Here is a 19,606-nt window from a genome sequence, read left to right as displayed (position 1 = left end):
CAATGCATTTATATGGGCTATAGTAGTAAAGGGCAAATTCAAAAAAATTGTTATACCTACAGGGGTCCACATTTAAAAAAATCAAATAGCTAAATGACCATCTTCACAATTCGAAACCCCCAAAGGAATAGACTTTTAGAGGTTTTAATAGACATGCCGTTAAAGAAAGAGAGAGATTTTAGATTGTTATTAAATTAATATTTTAAGTTATTACACTATTGATGCATTTTAAAACCACTTTATAATGTAATAATCAACACATAGTGTAATAATAATAATACAATTATTATATTATGCACAAAAACTGTATTATGTTATGCATTCAGAATTTATTACATTATAAAGGCAAAAGTTGTTATATTATTAGCAGCTGTTACATTATTGGCAGTTATTAAATAATAATTTGCTACACACCCACTGGAGAGTTTACACTGTTGTCTACTAATTTCATTGTGTTTTGTAGGGTTTGATACATTTTTTGTAAGGGAAAATCAAATGAAATATGTCAAAGTGAAAATGACACATTTCAGAAGCCTATTTAAACCTCAAATATACTACAAGTGTTATATTTCTTTTGAGTTGCAGTAAAGTTGTCCAGCAACAGGTTGATCAAATTAAGATCCTACATCTGTAGTCAATATTATATGACCCAGAGAGACCCAGTCTGAACCCAAATGATACTTTTCATCAATGCTCAGCACAGTATACAGTACATCCGTGATTCTTTTACGTGTTTGATTTGTACCCGAGTATGAAAAAAGTAGTGATGATTAAGCAATAACTGTGTATGAATGAAATCAAGAACATCTGAATAGTTTGTCTTTGTGTTGTATCGCATCTGCCTTGTATCGTTACCAAGGTGACCACATTTACATTACATTTACATTTAAGTCATTTAGCAGACGCTCTTATCCAGAGCGACTTACAAATTGGTGCATTCACCTTATGACATCCAGTAGAATAGTCACTTTACAATAGTGCATCTAAATCTTAAAGGGGGGTGAGAAGGATTACTTATCCTATCCTAGGTATTACTTAAAGAGGTGGGGTTTCAGGAGTCTCCGGAAGGTGGTGATTGACTCCGCTGCCCTGGCGTCGTGAGGGAGTTTGTTCCACCATTGGGGGCCAGAGCAGCGAACAGTTTTGACTGGGCTGAGCGGGAACTGTACTTCCTCAGTGGTAGGGAGGCGAGCAGGCCAGAGGTGGATGAACGCAGTGCCCTTGTTTGGGTGTAGGGCCTGATCAGAGCCTGGAGGTACTGAGGTGCCGTTCCCCTCACAGCTCCGTAGGCAAGCACCATGGTCTTGTAGCGGATGCGAGCTTCAACTGGAAGCCAGTGGAGAGAGCGGAGGAGCGGGGTGACGTGAGAGAACTTGGGAAGGTTGAACACCAGACGGGCTGCGGCGTTCTGGATGAGTTGTAGGGTTTAATGGCACAGGCAGGGAGCCCAGCCAACAGCGAGTTGCAGTAGTCCAGACGGGAGATGACAAGTGCCTGGATTAGGACCTGCGCCGCTTCCTGTGTGAGGCAGGGTCGTACTCTGCGGATGTTGTAGAGCATGAACCTACAGGAACGGGCCACCGCCTTGATGTTAGTTGAGAACGACAGGGTGTTGTCCAGGATCACGCCAAGGTTCTTAGCGCTCTGGGAGGAGGACACAATGGAGTTGTCAACCGTGATGGCGAGATCATGGAACAGGCAGTCCTTCCCCGGGAGGAAGAGCAGCTCCGTCTTGCCGAGGTTCAGCTTGAGGTGGTGATCCGTCATCCACACTGATATGTCTGCCAGACATGCAGAGATGCGATTCGCCACCTGGTCATCAGAAGGGGGAAAGGAGAAGATTAATTGTGTGTCGTCTGCATAGCAATGATAGGAGAGACCATGTGAGGTTATGACAGAGCCAAGTGACTTGGTGTATAGCGAGAATAGGAGAGGGCCTAGAACAGAGCCCTGGGGGACACCAGTGGTGAGAGCGCGTGGTGAGGAGACAGATTCTCGCCACGCCACCTGGTAGGAGCGACCTGTCAGGTAGGACGCAATCAAGCGTGGGCCGCGCCGGAGATGCCCAACTCGGAGAGGGTGGAGAGGAGGATCTGATGGTTCACAGTATCGAAGGCAGCCGATAGGTCTAGAAGGATGAGAGCAGAGGAGAGAGAGTTAGCTTTAGCAGTGCGGAGCGCCTCCGTGATACAGAGAAGAGCAGTCTCAGTTGAATGACTAGTCTTGAAACCTGACTGATTTGGATCAAGAAGGTCATTCAGAGAGAGATAGCGGGAGAGCTGGCCAAGGACGGCACGTTCAAGAGTTTTGGAGAGAAAAGAAAGAAGGGATACTGGTCTGTAGTTGTTGACATCGGAGGGATTGAGTGTAGGTTTTTTCAGAAGGGGTGCAACTCTCGCTCTCTTGAGGACGGAAGACCACCGAAACTCTTAATTACCCATCGTCTCAGATGATTTTCTAGAAGTCACTCTTTGTCCGATGACCTCACCACGCTCTCAAATAGAGCTCTGTGATAAGACCCTAGACTGGTAACAACCCGGACACGGTCGGCAAACAAAGCAGTGCTGATTAGAAATAGACTTAGAGTTAGTACCAGATCTGGGCTCTAGCAAGGCGACAGGGAGGGGAGAATACTTAGTGAGAACTCACACCTCAGTCACTGCAGTACTATCTGAACCTGGGGGAGGTCGGGTAAGGACATCCCGAAGGTGGATCCGGATTCCTCTTCTCTACAGCAACAGGTCTTCTGTTGAATGATCAGAGTGAGTATTGTGCTGTCTTTTCTTCTAGCCCTGCTTCTAGGGAGCAGGGTGTGGGTCAATTTGTCAAGTCATGAATTTAAATACATTTACGTTTACGAATTGAAAATGAAACACAATTCAATTCCGTATATTGTTCAAATCAATTGGTGGATTGAGTTGAACAATCCAAAATGCCACTTTTTTTCAGTTCTTGAATGAGAGTTTCAGTACATTTAGTTCTCCTGAATTGAGATGGGATTGACTCCAGGCAGCCCTGGTATGGAGAGAATGCTAAACCTCTTTTCACCTGGTTGATAAGGATGTATCTATTGCACAAATCAGGTAGAGCTTCTAAAGGTTATTAGTACTGGCATAGAAATAACCCAGTTTATAACATAAATATCATGAAATAATACCGCATGTCATTGATGAAAGACTCGTAACCAAGCTGTCCTTTACTTGACTTGCTCAATATTAAGGGCTTGTAACAGTTTCTCGATTCACTCCTACTTTAGTAATCAAAGTGTGACAACAGAGGATGAAGATATTTCACTAAAGTATGCTGTGTGATACAGGCTTCAAAGACAGATCTATTAAGATTCATAACTGTAGGCTTTGGATGGGTAACCTAAGAAGATGATAATAGCCGTCATAGAAGCTAGGGTGATAATGCAAAGGTGAATCACATTATTCTCCCTCTCGGATTATCAGATTTAGAAAAAGAGAGACGGATAGGGAAAATAGCTTGGAACTGTTTGTGAATATTGCAGGTAGGTGTGGAATGTTTTGTTTTTTTACTTACTCAGGGAGCAACTGAGTAAGTGATAGAGAGAGAGGGAGAGGGAGAGAGAATGTGCACAGGAGAGAAGAGTGAGAAAGAAGGAGAGGAGAGCAAGAGAGAAGGCGAGAGAGCGAGACAGACTACAGGCATGTTGAGTAAATATCGAAATGGAAGCACTTGAGAGCTGCTCCAGAAAGATGGTTTGATAGCACTAGTTCTGACATTGTTGCGTTTCAGGGATGTTGCTGTGAGACATTGTGTTTAGATTTATCCTGGCACACACAGTTAACTTCAGGGATGCTTGCTCTGTGACGTCAACCAATATTCAAAATAAGATTATAAGTCAAAAGTGTAGCGAGCGGTGAAGCCTTTGTAGACATTTTGGCTGGGGCGAGCTGTGTGTGTGTGTGTGTGTGTGTGTGTGTGTGGGTCTGATGAGGCCCAGTCAGATCAGAAAGCAGACGGTTTGGTTGTTTATAGAAGGAGGTCCACAGTGTCTGTTCAGAATGAAGGTATCTGCTGGGCTGATCCCAGAAGCTGGGCCCTAATTAGAAACAACTGGGCAGAATTCACTTCAGTGGCTGCAGATTGGGTGAGATCTGAGTCCTATAGAGCTTGGCTGGTGGCTCGGCTGGCTGACAGAGGCAGGCAGGCAGGCAGAATGCACCTCGGGGCTCATGTCTGTGCATTAAGAGTTTCCTGGCCCTGTCTGTGTTAGTGTGTGTTTCACAGATGGCAAAAACAGAATTGTAATTCAGGAGGGCCACCTGACTAGTTGGAGCACACGCAGGGATGCACACACACACACAGACACACACACACACACACACACACACACACACACACACACACACACACACACACACACACACACACACACACACACACACACACACACACACACACACACACACACACACACACACACACACACCCAACAGGATACATACAAACACACTTGTCAGGTCAAATCTGTAAATCTGTTTCCAATTTCCAACGTCTTTCATGTGTTAGTGCTTGCGCTATTGCCTCCGAGAAACATTACATCATATGGGAGTCTGTTCAGGCAGAACTGTAGGTGCCTATTGGTTTCTACTCTCAACTCCGGTTGAGTCACTTATCATTTACTAATGTTGTTATTATGATCAATCTTTTTTCCTAAGCAAACACGAGCTGAAACTGCCACGCCATTAGAGCTTTACACTACAGGCGAAGTTGACCTGAACATGGCAGTATATCCCTCTAACCATGCCTCAGCGACACAGTGATTGCATCCGTTAGGCAATAGAACTTCTTGGCACTGGGACCCAGACATAAAATATTCAACCTTTCAAGTCAATCTCTAATTCTGTCATCAAATCATCTCATGGAAGAGCTCTTCATTGACTTGGCATCAGGACTTCTCTGAACGTCTGCTGGCCGGGGCACAAGGTTGTAATATTTGAACCAGGTGATGAGGTTTCTCATAATGTAGATTAAATCATTATTTATTATTACTGAACAGGTTTGGACTCTTATGTATTCCATAAAACCAGAGAGTCATTTGAATAAAAGGAAATATGTTGATCTGAGGGATCCCATACCACATATCACTGTGAGACACTGTTCTGGGGTGATTTGTGTGTGTGTGTGCGTGTGTGTGTGTGTGTGTGTGTGTGTGTGTGTGTGTGTGTGTGTGTGTGTGTGTGTGTGTGTGTGTGTGTGTGTGTGTGTGTGTGTGTGTGTGTGTGTGTGTGTGTGTGTGTGTGTGTGTGTGTGTGTGTGTGTGTGTGTGTGTGTGTGTGTGTAAAAGGACTCCATATAGCTTCAACCAGAGAAAGAGTGTGAGAGAGAGAGAAATACAGAAAGAAAGTCAGAGAGAGGGATTTAGAAAGAGAGAGAGAGAGCGAGAGAGAGTGCGAGCGAGAGAGAGAGAGGGAGAAAGAGAAAGAAAGAAAGAAAGAAAGAAAGAAAGAAAGAAAGAAAGAAAGAAAGAAAGAAAGAAAGAAAGAAAGAAAGAAAGAAAGAAAGAAAGAAAAAGAGGAGGGAACCAGTCCACTTTGAGAGGAACGACTAATGTCTTCACATCATAATGTCTTCACATAATGGTGATTCATTGTACTGTAACTGCTATTGGAGTGTATAATTAAGATTCACTATGAAAAACGACCTAACTTCTGACCTTTGTCACGATCACGTAACACAAACTATGAGTGTAGGGCTTAGAAGTAACTCCAAACCCACTGTTACAGTCTGAGGGATTGTGGGGAGCTTTGAAAATGAGACTAAATCAATTTACTCTCTGTTATTGAAGAGATACTCATATCTGGAATGACAGAGAGAAGGGCAAGGAACCAAGACCTACAAAAAACAACCAATTTCCAATCACACCAAAATGAGCATTTCTTTACTCTGGACTGTTGGTTGGAGGAGAGCTTCTCTCCAATCGTTTGCTAAACGTTTAATCATTTCGACAATTGTGGGTAGTTTTCTACAGATTGAAAATTATTTAGAAGGGTTCCGGCTGCTCGCTCCTCTCTTCTTTCTTTCCTTTTTCAAGGAAAAGAATGAGAAACAAAACACATTCTCCACTCTCTCGCCTGCTCGCATGCACACCCCAGACGAAAGCATCCAACAGAAACACACGAACTAAAATAGAAGCCTCTATTTCTGTCTGGCTCTGCTGTTATTTATAAAAATAAAATAAAAAGTGGCATGCCCTACGTTAAATTATAACATCATAAGGTCTTTCTGAACTCTTATTTCTGCCTTCAACCCTCCAGCCTATGACTCATGGGAAGTATGCAGTGACGCCAGGCCAGCCCATACTACTCCCCTCTAGTACCGGTGAAGCATTGATATTCAACTAGCTCATTCATTGACCTGATTCAATCAAGAGGGTAACTCACTTACCATCACTTAGACTACATACCAACCTGTTTCTGGTTTGAACAGATGGTTTGATATATTATATCGGTCCCACAGGTAATTCTCTACAGCGATTATCTTAACATGAGAATTACAGTTAATAAGTTTAGTTTGGTGACACCTGTTTTCTGTTGTCCATTCAGGCAAGATTAGAGTTAAAAAGCTTTGATGGACCAGCATCAGTCAGAACATTGGTTGTATTTGCTCAAACGGATCATAACATTTGTATACGGCACCAGTCAAATTTGGACACACCTACTCGAACAAGGGTTTCTTTATTTGTACTATTTTCTACATTGTAAAATAATAGTGAAGCCATCAACACTATGAAATAACACTTATGGAATCATGTAGTAACCAAAACGTGCTGAACAAACAGATTTTATATTCTTCAAAGTAGCCATTCTTTGCCTTGATGACAGCTTTGCACACTCTTGGCATTCTCTCAAACAGCTTCATGAGAAATGCTTTTCCAACAGTCCTTGAAGGAGTTCCCCCATATGCTGAGCACTTGTATAATGGCACAAGGCGAGACCCAGATGCAGACACAGGAGGCAGATGGTTTAGAGTCTTAGTTGTTTATTTATATCCAAAAGGAGTAGGCAAGAGAAAGGCACAAGGCAAAAGGTCAAAATCAGATTCTGAGTCCAAGAGGTACAGTGGCAGACTGACTCAATGTCAGGGCAAGCAGAAGGGTCAGGCAGGCTGGAACGGAGTCCACAAAAAACAGGCAAGGGTCAAAACCGGGAAGACTAGAAAAAGAGAATAGAAAACCAGAGCACGGGAAAAACACGCTGGTTGACTTGAAAACATACAAGACGAACTGGCACAGAGAGACAGGAAACACAGGGATAAATAAATGACACGGGGGAAAATAAGTGACACCTAGAGGAGGTGGAGAGCTTCACAAGAACTGATGAAACAGATCGGGGCGTGACAACTTGTTGGCTGCTTTTCCTTCACTCTGCGGTCCAACTCATCCCAAACCATCTCATTTGGGTTGAGGTCGGGTGATTGTGGAGGCCAGGTCATCTGATGCAGCATTTCATCACTCGCCTTCTTGGTAAAAATAGCCCGTACACAGCCTGGAGGTGTGTTTTGGGTCATTGTCCGGTTGAAAAACAAATGATAGTCCCACTAAGTGCAGACAAGATGGGATGGTGTATCGCTGCAGAATACTGTGGTAAATGTCACCAGCAAAGCACCCCCATACCATATCCTCCATGCTTCACGGTGGGAATCACACATGTGGAGATCATCTGTTCACCTACTCCGCGTCTCACATAGACACAGCATTTGGAACCGAACATCTCAAATTTGGACTCATCAGATTTCCGCAGGTCTAATGTCCATTGGTCGTGTTTCTTGCCCTAAGGAAGTCTCTTCTTATTGGTGTCCTTTAGTAGTGGTTTCTTTGCAGCAATTCGACCATGAAGGCCTGATTCACGCAGTCTCCTCTGACCAGTTGATGTTGAGATGTGTCTGGTACTTGAACTCTGTGAAGCATTTATTTGGGCTGCAATCTGAGATGCAGTTAACTTTAATGAACTTTTCCTCTGCAGTAGAGGTAACTCTGGCCCTTTCCTGTGGCGGACCTCAAGGTAGCCAATTTCTTCATTGAGCTTGATGGGTTTTGCGACTGCACTTAAATAAACTTTCATAGTTCTTGAAATATTCCAGATTGAGTGACCTTCATGTCTTAAAGTAATGATGGACTGTCATTTCTCTTTGCTTATTTGAGCTGTTCTTGACATAATATGCACTTGGTCTTTTACCAAATAGGGCTATCTTCTGTATACCACCCATACCTTGTCATAGCACAACTGATTGGCTCAAAAGCATTAAGGAGGAAAGAAATTCCACAAATTAACTGAAGGCACACCTGTTAATTGAAATGCATTCCAGGAAACTACCTCCTAAAGCTGGTTGAGAGAATGCCAAGAGTTTGCAAAGCTGTCATCAAGGCAAAGGGTGGGTATTTGAAGAATCTCAAATATAAAATATATTTAGATTTGTTTAACACTTTTTTTGTTACTAAATGATTCCATATGTAAAATTTCATTGTTTTGATGTCTTCACTATTATTATACAATGTAGAATATAGTAAAAATAAAGAAAAACCCTTGAATGAGTGGGTGTGTCCAAACCTTTTAATGCCACGCAAGACCGACCAAGGTAATAGTGGTGATGCTATGCAAGACTGAGGATAGCCAATAACACACATGCAAACTATGAGCTTCAAAGCTTTAACTTCTGGCACAAGAAGGTCCAGAAACTCTCTCTCCCCAGATCATTCACACACATAGACATGCTTACATGACTACCAGTTCATCAGGTAATCATTCATGGAAAAACACACTGTAAGGTGAGGTGGCTGTGATCCTACTTTTTCTAACTGCCAACATGGATACATTTGGAAATTGCTCTCCCCAACACACCAAAACTGCTCTCTGGTCAGTTATTAAGAAAGCAAACTGCAACAATCATACAAATGAAATTGTATGGGTCATATACACGTGATAAGCAGAGGTTATTTTGGGTGTAGCAAATTGCTTGTGCTTCGAGCTCCAACAGTGCAGTAATATCTAACAAGTAATATCTAACAAATTACACACTGTATACCCAGTACACACATCCAGGTATGAAATAAGACTATATACATATGGATGAGCGATGTCAGAGCGGAACAGACAAAGATACAGTAGAATAGCATAGAGTATATATATACATATGAGATGAGTAATGCCAGATATGTAAACATGATTAATGTGACTATTGTTCCATTCCTTAAAGTGACCAGTGATTTCTAGTCTATGCCTATAGCCAGCAGCCTCTGTGTTAGTGATCGCTGTTTAACAGTGTTATGGCCTTGAGATAGAAGCTGATTTCAGTCTCTCGGTCCCAGCTTTGATGCACCTTTACTGACCTCGCCTTTTGGATGATAGCGGGGTGAACAGGCAGTGGCTCGGTTGGTTGAAGTACTTGATGATCTTTTTGGCCTTCCTGTGACATCGGGTGCTGTATATGTCCTGGAGGGCGTGTAGTTTGCCCCTGGTAATGTGTTTGGCAGACCGCACCACCCTCTGGAGAGACTTGCGGATGCGGGCAGTGGGAATATGGAAAAGGATGAGTTCAATATGTTTCATAGATCAGTTGCTGTTGGCCAAAGACTTCAGAGAGAGGTGTGATCATGACCTGCTATAATGAGTTTCCATAAAACTCTATGATTATATAAATAGCCCACTCAGCTCAACTTTACAAAACAGAACATTCCACAATAATTAGTCTAGCTAGGCCTAGCCTCTGCCTACTTATAACGGCACAGGGCGAGGCCCAGATGCACACACAGGAGGCAGATGGTTTGAGTCTGATACTTATTTAAATACAAGGGGCAGGCAATAGGCAGGTCGAGGACAGGCAAAAGTTCATTAACCAGGTCAGACTCTGAAAGGTACAGGGGGGCAGGCAGGCTCGAGGTCAGGGCAGGCAGAACAGGTCGGAACCAGGAGGGCTAGAAAACAGAGACTAGGAAAAACATCAACATGGAAACACGCTGGTAGGCTTGACAACAGACAAACAGAAAACACAGGTATAAATACATTGGGGATAATGGGCGACACTTGGAGGGGGGTGGAAATAAGCACAAAGACAGGTGAAACAGACCCCCCCACCCCCACACACACACTTGGCGTCCTACCTGGGCACATACCTGCTTGACCGGGGTGCTGGCAGGGGAATGAGGGAATGAGGGCCAGGTCCAGGATGAGACAAAGGACGAGACAAGAGCTTAATCCTGGGCACATGGAAAGTGGGATGTATACGAAGGGTATGGGGCAACAGAAGACAAACAGCAGTGGGACTAAGGACTTTAAAGATGAGGAAAGGACCAATAAAACAGGGAGAAAGTTTATGGGACTCCACCCAGAGGGGCAGGTCCCACGTAAACAGCCATACCCTCTGCCCGAGAAGATAGCGGGGAGCCGGAGTACGGAGGCGGTCCGCTTGTCGACAATACCTGGAGGTGGCCTTGGGAAGAGCAGACCGAACTCTCTTCCAGGTACACTGACAGTGGCGGACAAACATCTGGGCCGAGGGTATGCTGACCTCTTCTTGCTCTGGGAAGAGCGGGGTCTGATGACCCATGGAGGACTCAAGGGCGAGAGCCCAGTGGCCGAGCAGTGAAGAGTGTTCCGGGTGTACTCCACCCACACAAGTTGCCGGCTCCAGGTGGTGGGGTTGGTCGAGACGAGGCACCTAAGCGCAGTCTCCAGGTCTTGACTGGCACACTCTGACTGGCTGTTGGACTGGGCATGAAACTTGGAGGACAGGCTGGACGACGACCCAATGAGGGTGCAGAATGCAGGGTCCGGGCTGGGAACGTTGTGCCTTGCGGACTATGCTCTTGATACCCCAGACAACTGTAGCTGCCAGACATGAGGTAGGGAGGATGGTCTCAGAGTCAGACAGTGTGGCAGCAGAACTATACAGGCGAGAGAGAGCATCCGGCTTCACATTCTTGGACCCTGGGAGTAGGAGATGGTGAAGTTGAACCTGGTGAATAACAGGACCCAACGGGCCTGCCTAGAATTAAGGTGCTTGGCGGTGCGGAGATATTCTAAATTCATATGATTGGTCCACACCAGAAATTGATATTCCGCCCTTTCCAGCCAGTGCCCCCACTCCTCCAACGCAATCTTGACTGCCAGAAGTTCACAATTCCCTACGTTGTTGTTTCTCTCAGCGGGGTTGAGTTGATTGGACAGGGATGCTGCTTTTGGTTCTAGGCAGACCGCTGGGACAGGTGAGTGGCAGAACAAGCTCCAACCCAGGATAGAAGCAGTGGTCCAGTCAATAATGGGCTTGTTCCTCTGGAGCCATGAGAATCCCAAAACAGGAACATGGGGAGATTCAACAAGAAGAAGCTGTATGGACTCACTGTGATTGCCCGACACACTCAGTTTAATGGGAACTGTACTATTAGTGACCCTGCCTATGGTGGGTCCGTCCAGTGCTCTGGTGTCCATGGGAATGAAGAGGAGTTGTGTGGAGATACCCAACTCCGATACCAGAGTAGCGCCCATAAAACTCTCACCAGCTCCAGTCAATGAGCACTCGGAGAGATTTAGACCGGCCACCCCACAGCAGGATAACATGGAAGAGAGTACAAGGTATGGGAGTTAGAAAACTCCCAGTATGGCCCACTATAGTACTCTTACCTAGCTGATGATTCTGGTCTTTTACCGGACAGGTGGATTTGTTGTGCACTGTAGCACCACAATACAGGCAACTGTTGGAGTTAAACCTCTGCAATCGTTCCTGAGGCAACAACCTAGCTCTGCCCTGTTGCTTAGGCACAGTAGAAAACAAGTCGCTCGTTCCCAATGATTCCCAAGGGGACTCCGGTGACTTTCGCTCCTATAGACATCCATTGATCCTTATTGTTAAGGTTATGAGGGATTCGAGGTCCAGGGGTAACTCCCGAGCTGCAAGCGCATCTTTAATCTCCTCAGATAGTCCATGAAGAAAGGTATCAAACAGAGACTGCGGTTCTTGTCGTAATCGAAGTAGCTGCCGGCTGCCTCTCTCCCGGACGCCGGAGAATCGAATACCTCCGCCATGACAGCTCAAAGATGCGGGAGTACTGGGAAAGAAACGGGTGGCAGGTCCCAGGGTCTCCAACATAGCGCTCAGGAGGAGGTAACCCGGGTTCTCGGGAAGCCAGGGTAGACTGTACAAAATCATCACTGACAGGGGAATTACTGAGTGTCCGGGAGGTCTCCGTTGTGGCATGCTGCCTTATAGATAGTCCACAGAATTGCTCTAGTAATGTCTTGAAACCCTGGTTATGGCATCCCGGCAGCATATGGAGACCTTCCATAAGGCTCTAAAGTAGCTCCCCATTTTTTTTTTACAATGGTGGCTCCCTGCAGGGAGTCAGCGTTGCGGAACCGATCTGAGTCTGTTGGGTCAGTCGTGGCCAGTTCGTACTATAATGGCACAGGGCAAGACCCAGATGCAGATGGTTCGAGTCACAGATATTTATTAAAATATAAGGGGCAGGCAATACGCAGGTTGAGGACAGGCAGAAGTTCTTTAACCAGATCAGAGTCCAAAAGGTACAGAGGGGCAGGCAGGCTCGATGTCAGGGCAGGCTGAATGGTCAGGCAGGCAGGCTCAGAGTCAGGGCAGGCAGAACAGGTCGGAACCAGGAAGGCTAGAAAACAGAGACACGGAAAACGACGCAGGTAGGCTTGACAAGACAAACTGGCAACAGACAAACAAAGAACACAGGTATAAATACACGTGGGATAATGGAGAAGATGGGCGACACCTAGAGGGGGGTGGAGACAATCACAAAGGCGGGTGAAACAGATCAGGGTGGAGTGGAGACACGAACAAAGACAGGTGAAACAGATCAGGGTGTGACACTGTGGATTAAAAGTTACAAATCAAATGAAATCAAATTGTATTTGTCACTTGCGCCTAATACAACAATGCGTTTCGGCCTTTCTAGGGAGTTTTTCCTAACCACCGTGCTTCTACACCTGCATTGCATGCTGTTTGGGGTTTTAGGCTGGGTTTCTGTACAGGACTTTGTGACATCAGCTGATGTAAGAGGCTTTATAAGTACATTTGATTGGTTGATTGCTTACTTACAAGCCCAACAATGCAGTTCAAGAAATAGAGTTATGAAAATATTAAAATAAACTAATGTAAAACATGTCATAAATAATAATAACGAGGCTATAGACAGGGGGTACCAGTACCGAGTCAATGTCTGGGGTAAAATGCGATTATGTTATAGGCCTACAATAGAAACGCCAAGGTTAAGCTAAAGAAATGTAAATAACTCCTGGTCAGAGTTTGAGGGTTTTGGCTAGAAGAAATACAGCTTTTGCCAGATTTGACTTTTCATAGCAGGTTAGGAGAACTTAACCTATGCAGCATATTAGGATCATTTAATGTAGCAGGTAAAGATTATTAGGTTAGGAAAATGGTTAGGGTTAGCTAAACTGCAAACATTTTCTACTTCTGAAGTTAATTTGACAAAATCTGTATCTGGTCTAAACATGACCGAGTTTGAGAGGCAAACACAGAGGTAAATTGAGGAGCACAAGGTTTATAATGGGTTGTAGGTAAAGCTAATTAGCTCATTTCAGGGGGTAGGACATGTTGTAGTTTAAGTGTTATTTATGCCTAAATAATGATTCAGCCAGATATTGATTTGGTGATGTTTATCATATGTAATGTAGCCTTACTAAATAGGCCTATGTATAAGTCTATACCTTTTCATGTCATTATGGACGTTTATTCTTTATTTTTGACTTGGCCCATACCAAAGAAAAAGTGAAATGTAAAGAACTGGCCAAATAATATATTTCCATACAAATCTATGTATTACAAATACATCTAGAAATATATGTCACGTATTAAAATGTATTTCAAATGGAATAAAAATACATTATAGACCCTATGCCTACCTCACATGCAATGTCTTGACAAAAATATTTAAGTGATGCATACTGTATGTAGCACATCTATTTAAGTAATTGGTTTGATTTCACATTGGTATTTCTAATTCTCAAATCACATCACTTTCTTCTTTGCATTCCATCACATATTGGTCATCCTAATGTTAAAAGAGAAGACGTCACTCCCCAAGCCTACATACCAAACAGAGTAATGACGTCTCTATTTCTCACGATTGCCCTGCTGGCTACCGCCACAAACCTATTTTCAACGCTGTCTGAAGATTGAGTGACTCGGACATTTGGCACAGCTGTTTCCGTGAGCGTCGAGCGCCGCTTAGTTGAACTGTCCGTGCTATTTGGGATCCTTGGGACGTCCATACCTCCCATTGAAGTTGACATTTAAAATTGTTAAGGTTATGGTTACGGTTAGGTAAGGGTTAAGGTTATGTTTAGGGTAAGGGTTAAGGTTCTAGGGTAGGGACGTCCCAAGGAGTCAGAATAGCACTCCGTTGAACTGCTTCGAAACATCTTCATGGACTTTTGAATTAAGTGCAAATGGCAGTCTCGCTTAGTCGCTTCACTCCCGACAGCTCCACTAGAATGCAACAAAGAGGTACCCCCTTACCATCAGGTTCCCACAGGTATTTCTTTGTTTTTATACAAAAGTTACTGCTATATAATAAATATTCAATGGAATGCGTAATGAAACAAACGTCTATCTGTGCGCGTGATGAGCAGTGTTTTGGGAGTAAATTATCAGTGAAATGGGATCTCAGGTTAGGATTTCGGTTATTAGTGTAACGTTTTATTTCACTTTTAGAATATTACATATGACAGTAAAAGCGTGCGCAATTCTGACGTCACGCATCAATTTAGAAATACATCAAATCATAAGCGCAGGACTATTCGATTTTTCTGTTAGTGTGTCTGACCCATAGAGTGGGGAGAGTGGGGTATGATGACACTTACTCTTTTTTGTTTTACTTTCATCATCATTAGGTTAAGGGAAATATGGTATTCTTTCTTCTTTCTACATATATTTCAGGATGGTGTGTATCCCTGGAAATAATCAGAAGTCATGTAAACATGACAGTTTTGAAAACGTTGTCCAAAAAAAGTGGTCTCTAAGCACCATTTACATGGTAATTTGAGTTAAGGGACAGTGTAAATTGAGCCACCTTGGGTGGTTGACGGTGTTCTGTGATGGTGCTGGTAGGTCAAAGTTTAATTCATGGAATGGGCGTGTGGTATGCTGGACAAGTAACTGCCAAAATAACGGAAACACTTGAGTAATTGAGGGATATAACATATATAGAAAGCAGGTGCTTCCACACAGGTGTGGTTTCTGAGTTAATTAGGCATTTAACATCCCATCATGCTTAGGGTCATGTATACAAATGCCCAGTTGTGCATTATTTTTGCTACCATGGCTAGAAGAAGAGATCTCAGTGACTTTGAAAGAGGGGACTCATAAGAGCGTAGGGGGTTCAAAGTGTGTGTGTGTGTGTGTGTGTGTGTGTGTGTGTGAGAGAGAGAGAGTCAGTCACCAGATCTCAACCCAATTAAACACTTAATGGAGAACTCTGGAGTGGTGTAGCCTAGTGGTTAGAGCGTTGGACTAGTAACCAGAAGGTTGCAAGTTCAAATCCCTGAGCTGACAAGGTACAAATCTGTCGTTCTGCCCCTGAACGGGCAGTTAACCCACTGTTCCTACTGTTCCTAGGCCGTCATTGAAAATAAGAATTTGTTCTTAACTGACTTGCCTAGTAAAATAAAATAAAAAATTACCCTTCCATTTCTTGACCAGTTGTTTGGGACAGGGATGTTGTTTCGATGTGCCAATTCATAGGCAAGTTCTCTGCATTTGAGGCTACTGTTCTGTAAACTGTTCTGTTAGATTTCTGATATGTTTATCAAGCTCCGACTCCTTGTCATCAGAAAAGACCTTGCGTGCCTCTGCTACTCTATCATAGCCTCTCTTTCACACAGGTACATGTTCATTTTCTTTTTTGTTAATGTACCTCTTCAGTGTCATTCAGTCAATTTGTTCATCCCTTGCTTCTGCTCAAATGGACTTCTTCCCTTCTCTCACTTCCTTGGCTGGAAGAACCTCAAAGGGGCCTAGACCCCTGCTTGTTTTGTTTTTTATACACGGGGCATGATGATGTCTGCCCTGTAACAATAAAATTGCACTATCTTGAGTTAGGGCTGAGTGGGATACCATATTTTACTATATACCGGTATTGGTGCACCGTTTTGGGGTTATTACTTTACCTTCTATAACAGTATTTGAATGTTTGGTTTGTTAGTTGTGATATTCTGTGTGTAATGTCCATTTTTTAAGTTTACACCAGTACTTGAGCCATCCCTCTCCGTTCTCTCTCGCTCCACGCCGCTTCCCACATAGATCTAGCCCTGCCACCTGTCACTCAAGGAGCACATTTCAAATCAAATCAAATGTATTTATATAGCCCTTCGTACATCAACTGATATCTCAAAGTGCTGTACAGAAACCCAGCCTAAAACCTCAAACAGCAAGCAATGCAGGTGTAAAAGCACGGTGGCTAGGAAAAACTCCCTAGAAAGGCCAAAACCTAGGAAGAAACCTAGAGAGGAGCCAGGCTATGTGGGGTGGCCAGTCCTCTTTCGGCTGTGCCGGGTGGAGATTATAACAGAACATGACCAAGATGTTCAAATGTTCATAAATGACCAGCATGGTCAAATAATAATAAGGCAGAACAGTTGAAACTGGAGCAGCAGCACAGTCAGGTGGACTGGGGAAAGCAAGGAGTCATCATGTCAGGTAGTCCTGGGGCACGGTCCTAGGGCTCAGGTCCTCCGAGAGAGAGAAAGAAAGAAAGAGAGAATTAGAGAGAGCATATGTGGGGTACCCAGTCCTCTTCTGGCTATGCCGGGTGGAGATTATAACAGAACATGGCCAAGATGTTCAAATGTTCATAAATGACCAGCATGGTCGAATAATAGTAAGGCAGAACAGTTGAAACTGGAGCAGCAGCATGGCCAGGTGGACTGGGGACCGCAAGGAGTCATCATGTCAGGTAGTCCTGGGGCATGGTCCTAGGGCTCAGGTCCTCCGAGAGAGAGAAAGAAAGAGAGAAGGAGAGAATTAGAGAACGCACACTTAGATTCACACAGGACACCGAATAGGACAGGAGAAGTACTCCAGATATAACAAACTGACCCTAGCCCCCCGACACAAACTACTGCAGCATAAATACTGGAGGCTGAGACAGGAGGGGTCAGGAGACACTGTGGCCCCATCCGAGGACACCCCCGGACAGGGCCAAACAGGAAGGATATAACCCCACCCACTTTGCCAAAGCACAGCCCCCACACCAATGGAGGGATAGGAAAACACAAACGACATTTGTTGTTGCTTGACCACTAGACAATGCTTTCAGTCTGCTTGCTCAATTCAGCACATGCAACAATGTCGATGACAACGATGTTTCCACTTTGCTTCTTCATATAAGTCCACAAGTGGTGTATAACTGCACTATTAGTTATTTTCTTACATTGCAAACAGCTGGTTTGTGTTTTCTTATCAAGTTTTAGCTACATCGCATTAGCCGCTAATGCTAATCACTATTTAGGTGGCTAGCAAGCTAGCTAATAAATGTACTGTGTTAGAGCAAGCATAGCTAGCTAAAACAGCCTGATACCAGTGCTGGTGTAGGCCTAAATCAGCACGTTGTTAGTGCAACAGTATCTTCTAAATCAAAGAGGAATAGGTGATACATGAATATGTTGGCTACATGAAGAAACATTTAATGTAGCCTAAGATTATAGGTCCCCTAGGAAACACTTCGTTCCTACCCTGTCACAATAACTCCTCCCTGGCATTTACATTCATTGTCTTGTCAAACAACAAAGTGTCCACTATAGAATTAGAATACACATTCTATTTCCATGATTCCAACAATCTCACCCAAGTGTTTTGATCTAAATCGCAAATCAAATCACAATTGCAACATTTGATTTAAAAAAAGTCCTAGTTTTTTTGCCCATATTGTGGCAGTGTGGAAATGATCTCAAATGAGTGCAGGAAATGAAGACATTGATGGAAATGCAGGAAATTATTTTAGGTTGATGTTGAATTGAACAGTATAGAACAATCAGAATGGAGAAAAACCCATTGAAACCACTTAGAATGTATGTGTTGCCACTAGGGTCACACATTACTTACTCATAAAGCAGATGTACAACTTTTATTATTCGAAACATAAAATACTGATATTTTGACCATATCGCCCAGCCCTCTCTTGAGTTCATATGCATGACATACATTGCAAAAATACTATATTATGCATAAAACGGTCAAAATATCAAATATAATTGGTATGGTTGCCATTGGCTCAACTTACCCTTAGCAAACATTTGGACTATATTAGTCCACACAGCTGCACACTTTCATGCTAGGTTTAGGACCTCATATTGAAGACTCCAACTGATATATAAAACAGTGATGGTCGATGCCATTTAAGATGAGTGAGATTTATCATTTTTTATGGGCATGGCTTTATTTCTATTACAGCATATTGGATGACTGTCATTCATATTCAATTCACCCACCTCAATGTAACATCAATAGGTTTAGGCTAGTACATGCTACTTTCATTTTCTCTATACCCATCATGAGGAAAGCTTACAACTTAAGTGCACTTTTTTGTTGACGGGCATTGACACATTTAATACTGCCTTGCACACTCTTTCCTTAATCTAGCTGATCTAGGGTGTAATCATTAGTCCAACAGTTGCAAACAAGAGTTTCTATTAGACAAATCCAGGTTTGTTTATCCCCGTTTCGTTCTGTTTGCTTCCATTTAAGAAATGTTTTTCTACTGAATTGGCAGAATGAATACACCCCTGATCACATGCAAACACAGTTCACATTCATAGCTGCCACATACAAACAGCATGATCCCTCTGATCATTGTATTCCTTCTCGCATCTATGCCCCCCTTTCACCTTTTCCCTTCCTTGTGCACAAGATATCAGCTTTCTCCGACCAGACGAAAAAACTTTTCCATTCCAAACCTTCATATCATGAACGCTAACTGCTGCACACAGCCTACATTGTTGTCACCATATTAACTTCAAAGTCAACAGTAAGTTAATTAAAACAAAAGCCTACCTTGGCTTGGAAGAGTACCAGTGTTGGATAGCCAAAGCCAGCTAGCTAACATAGCATCCCTCTCTGTTTGAACCGGGTGTTTGAGTAGGCTAAACTAGCTAGCTGCATTTGCTAGCTAAGTAAGTGAAAGTGAAAAAAATACAACAAAATCCCTCTATCTGCTCCTTCATTTTTAAAGAAATGAATTTGTTCAAAACTGTTAAACTATTGTCTCTCTCTCTCTCTCTTTGAGTAAACTTCTAACCACATTGTATGCACTGCAGTGCTAGCTATCTGTAGTGTATGCTTTATGCACTAGATTCATTCTGTCATCCTTTGATTGGGTGGACAACATGTCAGTTCATGCTGCAAATGTCACGCCCTGACCGTAGAGATCTTTTTATTCTCTATGTTTGGTTGGTCAGGGTGTGACTCGGGTGGGAAACTCTGTTCTGTGTTTCTATGTTTTGGCCGGGTATTGTTCTCAATCAGGGACTTCTGTCTATCGTTGTCTCTGATTGGGAATCATACTTAGGCAGCTTTTTTTCCTTTTGTATTTTGTGAGTAGTTG

The 19,606-nt window shown here is 43.4% G+C and overlaps 1 protein-coding gene across 6 annotated transcripts in view; it reads left to right on the top strand.

Annotated features, from left to right (window-relative positions):
• The first annotated feature begins 2,653 nt into the window (after positions 1–2,653).
• Positions 2,654–19,606, top strand: part of myocd (myocardin) — a 162,954-nt gene continuing 146,001 nt past the window's right edge. For 4 of the 6 annotated variants that reach the window (XM_052478147.1, XM_052478146.1, XM_052478144.1 and 1 more), the window contains exon 1: positions 14,315–14,542. The gene's annotated coding sequence lies outside the window, so the exon portion shown is untranslated. Of the gene's footprint in view, positions 2,763–14,314; positions 14,543–19,606 lie in introns of those variants that run through there. The other 2 variants (XM_052478143.1, XM_052478145.1) reach the window with 2 other exon arrangements.

This window comes from Oncorhynchus keta, chromosome 24, assembly GCF_023373465.1.
Source record: "Oncorhynchus keta strain PuntledgeMale-10-30-2019 chromosome 24, Oket_V2, whole genome shotgun sequence".
Lineage (NCBI taxonomy): Eukaryota > Metazoa > Chordata > Actinopteri > Salmoniformes > Salmonidae > Oncorhynchus > Oncorhynchus keta.
The sequence above is the reverse complement of the archived record's forward strand: the minus strand, read 5'-3'. Positions and strand labels throughout refer to the sequence as shown.